Below are 6489 nucleotides of genomic sequence, written 5' to 3' on the forward strand. Positions count from 1 at the left end.
TAATGTGTGTGATATACCATAGAAAAAACATAGGAAAAAAAGCTTAAAGACATTGTCTTTGAGTATGTACTTTACATAGGGCTACAAGAACGTGATTTCACAACCACCTCAGTCCCACCATGGCTGGGGCTGAGGTGAGAAAATTTGAGGAAATAGTACCGTACCTCTCGAGATGGCCGGAAATGACACTTTTATATAGTAAAATTCATCATATATCACATTACCCATATACTTAAAATGAAACGCCAACAAATTTCTCATGATCTTTTATCAGGGATCTACTTAATATCCAGGACAATTTAGGCCTCATTATAGCTTACTAAGCTTTCACTATATATACTATATTATGATAAACAAATCACAACTTCTTTTTCGCATTTAGCACAATTTTCTTCACCTTTTATTGTTATTAATATTAATATCAATTATTACTATTGTCATCATCATCATTGTTATTATTATTATTATTATTATTACTATTCGTAGTAGTGTTATTAAACAAACATTTAAAGAAACTTGCAAAAGGATAAAAATGAAATTGAACCACAGTATCGCATTTCTATCTTAAAAGACCTGGCCTGAGGTTTATGGATTTAAGATTTTTTTAAATCACGCTTAGGCTTATGTGTTCTATTAGTCCTATGTATAACGTGTACTAATGCATATTTACATGTTTAGAAGTATATATTTTAAGTGATCCCAGGAAAGAATTTGTATTGGCTCAAGAATAAGCTTTAAAATTTTAACAGTGTGTACAAAGGGGGGGGAGCCGCGGCTCCCACGGCTCCCCCCCTGGATACGTCCCTGTGCATAAGCCGAAGTTTTGGATTCGCGTGAATAAATTCGCCTAGTGGAAAACCAGCTTTAATGTCTATTTCTTTTCTCGTATTGTATACCATTTGTATGTATGGTTTTTTTTATGCGTACACAATATAGAAAGTTTACACAGGACTAGAGCCATGTTGTTTCGCAAGTGTTTTGTCCGAAGTAGCCACCATTATAAATTGTGATTTCGTGTCTTTTTTGGCCAGATTTTGCATAACTTATATTCATAGTGAGTGTACACATTTGTGATACTTATTATATATGTAAATATGTACTATAAACTGAATTCGTGATTTTAAAACAATAATTTTTGAAGCTTTGCCGAGGCATCACAATCGGTTTAACTGTATAAAAATTCATAACGTAGGTACGGATTTATATGCGATCGTACCGTACAAGACCGAAATTCCTCCAAATTCTCAAAATCGTAAGTCGCTTTATCATTGAGAAAACAAAAAGAAATAACACCTCTCGGCTCGTGGCCATGAGATTAAATCTACGGTAGGAACATATACAAAAACTTTGCACTTTAACTTTATTTCACCTCCTTGTAACCACATTATTTATTGTTTATTCATGCTGCCAAGAGAGTCAGCATGTTAATAGGGTTAATACTCTCTTTAAGTAATTTAGTCATAGTTTAGGAATTTTATCCTCATTGGTTGCTATGCAACTTATTTGCAGTAGGGTGCTATCTAGCACTAAGGTATTCACTACCCACCCATCCTACCTAGGAGAAACGTCTTGTCAGCCTAAATTAAATATTTTCTTTTGTATTATTCGACACTTGGCTCTTTTTATAGGTAAGAATTATTATTTCATGTTCTGTATTTAATTTAATTTGATTTAATGCTAGTTACTGCATAGTTACTAATAGTCTTTAACGGAACAGTTAAGTTGCAGAGTTCCGCTTTGATGTAGGATTTGCCTAAATAATTTTATAAACTTTTAAAATATACTTATTTGTTATTTTACTTTGTAAGATAATCTTGTATTGTAATACCATTTGCAATTGCGCTTGGTAATTTTGTATATTGTTATATACAGTAAGGTTTTACAATCACACATTGTTCTCCATTTGATAATTATAAGGTCAGTAATGTGACTTACGTTATAGTAAATAGGCCTAAAATTCTGAATGTGTATCAGGACAATTCTGGTGAACATTGGGTCATTCACTAGATGGCAATACACTTTTATTTTTGTTGACCTGGAGGCATTGGAGTGTGACTGTAAAATTGATGCAATGAATTAAAAGAAAGGAAAACATAAATTAACAGAGCATCAATTTTACAGTCACACTCAAATGCCTCCGGGTCAACAAAAATAAAAGTGTATTGCCATCTAGTGAATGACCTTGTGTAAATCTGGTCTCTGTGTAGCAGGACAAATTCATTATTATTTAAGTGTTATACGTCTGGCTCTTGAATATGCCGTCCCTCTTTCGGGTATGTGTATCACAAATGAGCAATCTAAACAACTCGAACGCATTCAAAGACTTGCTTTGGGGATTATCTTCCCGGGAGCCGATTAATACTGGACTCGAGCTGTTGCCGGGATCCCTTTGATCCCTTCACTATAATTTAACATAATAGATATATTTATATAAAGTATCCAATTGTATGCCTGCCTATAATTATTATGTCAACCAGGACTGGCATAACTAATTAGCCTATCTTATATCCTGATCATACTTATAATCAAGATGGTTAATGTATTATTTTTGAAATGATAAAGGATTAAAAGAAAGGAAAACATAAAATAACAGGGTCATTCACTAGATGGCAATACACTGTTATTTTTGTTGACCTGGAGGCATTGGAGTGTGACTGTAAAATTGATGCTCTGTTATTTTAGACGGCTAAGAAAATATAGTCGGGTGTTTCCTTTGTTTATCATTCCATCAACTTTGTTTTACCAAGATAAATCGGAAGAAATATAAATTACAAGTAATTTGGCTGACTTTACTTTTTCAAAGCTTTCGTCCTTAATAAAGAGAGGATCAAATTCTGACTTGTTCTTTTTTCAACTCACCAACATTTCTTGTCTTTTTAGTATTAATAACCATATGGTTTTCATCAGTCCATCTGGTAGTCATATCCAGGAGTTAATGCGCTCAAAGGCAGTTGTGTCATCCATATATTTGATGCAAGACACTCCTGTCATGAGATCATTAACAAGGACCATGAATAGTATAGGACCCAGCCACAGCCCCTGAGGGATTCCTCCATTTAAAGACACCCAACTTGAGAAAGTAGAACCGAGCTTGACCCTTTGCATTCTGTTATGTAAAAAGTATTCCACCGATTTAACTAAATTACACTCGATGCCGAGGTTTCTCAGTTTCCTAACAAGTAGGCAAGTTGTGGTCCACTAGATCATATGCCTTTCTTAAGTCGAGAAGGAGTACTCTAACTTCTTGTCGGACATCCGACGCAATATAGCATTCATGTAAGAGTTCAATCAGGGCGTCAACGGTTGAAACACCTTTGCAACAACCATATTGGTTTAGGTTAATTTCATCTTTCACTTGACCCCGCAACATTTCCCCAATTAAACTCTCTAGTACCTTTACAGTGGAGGATGTTAAAGAAATCGGTCTAAGGTCATTTTCTGTAGATTTTGGTGGTTTATTCTTTGGAATAGGCACCACGTCCGCACATTTCCATACCTCCGGGACACAACCCTCTCTAAGGCTACAGTTGAATATGGAATACAACGGGTCTGCCAAAATATGGGAAAATTTCTTTAGAATCCATGGAGGTATGAGCCCGGACCTGGTGCATTATTACATTTAACCTGTTTGAGTTTCTTCTCGACTTCAGGAGGGATAGTCACCAAGTGGTCAGGCAAGTATATCGGTATATAATCTGATGTTTATGACTGAAAAAACATATTAATATCATTTGCAAGAAGGGGAACACTACCCGCGCATAATTCATTGGCTAATCCTTTAAAAAAAAATTACTATTGCCCTTGTCCAAGTTTAGGAACTGTTTTACACCCACCCACCACAATTTACTATCCGTTCGTAATAAGTGTTCCAGATTTTTCTTATAGTATTTTTTTCGGAGGTTTGTAGAAACGCAATTTACTTTATTCCGTAACTGGCGATATTCATCTGATTTAGGATCTCTATTTAACGCTTTTTGGCGGGCTCTAATAGCTTTCTTATATGCACTTGTGGCCCATGGCTTATCCCTATTGTCTTTCCAAAACGTAACTACTGGAAAATGCATGTTCATCAGTCTTTGAACATTATCATTGTAAAAATTAAATTAACTAATACAGTCTTTCAATCGATACATTTCTTGCCATCTAATGCTACTAAGATCATTGGCGAAACGTTATTTAGCTCCTAGGCTAACAAGCCAATTACTTATGGTAACACTGGCATCAGAGATCATAGCTGATAACACATGTTGGGATTCCATAGGAAGACATTGTGATCAGAAAGCCCCAATGGGGGTTGAATCTGAGGTTCATTGTAAAAATTACTCATAAGATCAAATATGGCTTCCGCTCTGGTGGGTTTTTTTGACTACATGCTTAAGAGGATATTTATTTAGTTGGTAGTCCTTCATTCGTTTAAAATCCACCAAAACAACAAAATCAGTATTGGGTGTTTTCTACATACATGGTCCATGCTTTGATTAAAGTGACATGTCATATTCCAATCCATATTACCCGGGGGTGGTATATAACACCAACTGTTATATTGGATATCTCGAGCGGAATTCTCTTGGGACGGATTGAGATCCATAAACTCTATTTTGAAAATGCCTACAATGATGTCACTAATTGTATTGTACATCTAACGATGCATGTACAAGCATTATATTCATTCGTGTTTAATTATTAGTTTAAATATTTTAGTTTAAGTGTATTATATATTTTCTCCTTTTATAGAACAAAACTTACAATTCTATAATTTTGGATTCACCCACTGGAACAAAAATGCTTTTATTATAAATCAATTTAAACACTGTAAACTTCAAGTTTCAGAAAAAAACAAACTTTTGAACATTGTTTTGAATATCATTACCGCAAGAGGGAAAAGCAAGAAATTGGTTCGTGTCAAGAACAGTTTATGGACTATCTACAATAAAAATTTATATTTGATATTTGAACTTTATTCCTATTGATTTCATTTTATTCAATAAATTTGCATTTTACCTATATTTTTAACAAGGCGTTTTCCTCTATTGATATTTATTTGTACTACTGTCTTGGAATCTATCGGTTCATATCGAAACTCGGATTACAAATATAATTATATATAAAACAGAAAATAATTATACAAAAACGTTGAGTTAGACAGTAGAACACAAGATATTTTATTCAGGAAACGAATATTTCGTCTTGTCCTCAAGACTTTATCAGCGTAACTGATTAAACAATGTATAATCAGTTACGCTGATGAAGTCTTGAGGACAAAACAACCTATTCGTTCTTGAATAAAATATTTTGTGTTGTACTACCTAACTCAACGTCAACATCATTATTTTCTGTTATATTATTTAAACACACGTGGACCAATATGACTTATATATATATATATATATATATATATATATATAATATATATATAATATGACTATTATATATAATAGTCAAATGTGTTCAAATAAAATACTAATAATAATTATATATATATATGATTATTATTTTATTTAAACACACGTGGACCAATATGACTATTATATATATTGTTATATAGTATTAAGATAACTTAATATAGGCCAAATCAATAAAACCATTGGACTGAACTTTTACCTCACTACCCTATTACCTCACTAATTCAGTGGGCACCTGTTAAACGTCTCCTTAATTATTGTATATAAAGTCTTTGAAGGGACAATAGCCAATTCGTGACAAAAAGCCCAAGTGGTCAACTCCTTACATTTGATTTATAAAATAAGCTCGATTGAGAGACAGCTCGTTACTAAATATAAGTTAAGTTTTACCCCCAAAGTTGTTATATTATCTGACCAATAGAAACTCCCCAAAATGATGTAATAATTAAATGATTAGGATAAGGTGATATCTTTCAACCAATCGGAGAAAGTCCACCACACCCCAAGCTTGTATGAAAAGTAAAGTATTAGTTATCTAGAGAGGTCTTCCTTCTGATCCCTTTAAGGAAACACTACGTCTCACAACCCTACTTGTATAAATTGTATATATCATGCAGTAGAATAGTAAATAAATGCTTTGAATTATAACCAGAAGAGATGTAGTCAGTTTAGTTATTTCTTGCTTGTCATATCACTACATTATTACTTAGTGAAGATCCAGTCTTTGCACCCGGAACCTACATTGGAATCGGGCTCAACAACGTGAGCATTACATGGCGGACTGCATACGTAATATTACAATATATATAATCAAAGACACTAGGTTACAAACTCAACATTTTATTTTGCACTACAGACTGTTTCATGAGGGCACAGCCTCAATCATCAGGTGCTCGGCTCTAAATGAAGCTTACTCGGAATAATGAAGTACTGTAGATAAAGATGATAAAAACTGTTTATAAAGAATATGCTATGTTAATTAGTACTGGACTCTCTTTTGTTTAATAGATGGATCTGAGATAGGCTATTGTTATTTAAGTTTGGTATCTTAGTAGGAACTTTCTTCTATGTCTGCATGCACTAACTA

Source organism: Anneissia japonica, unplaced genomic scaffold, assembly GCF_011630105.1.
Source record: "Anneissia japonica isolate Jap-2015-1 unplaced genomic scaffold, ASM1163010v1 scaffold78867_len149426_cov127, whole genome shotgun sequence".
Classification (NCBI taxonomy): domain Eukaryota; kingdom Metazoa; phylum Echinodermata; class Crinoidea; order Comatulida; family Comatulidae; genus Anneissia; species Anneissia japonica.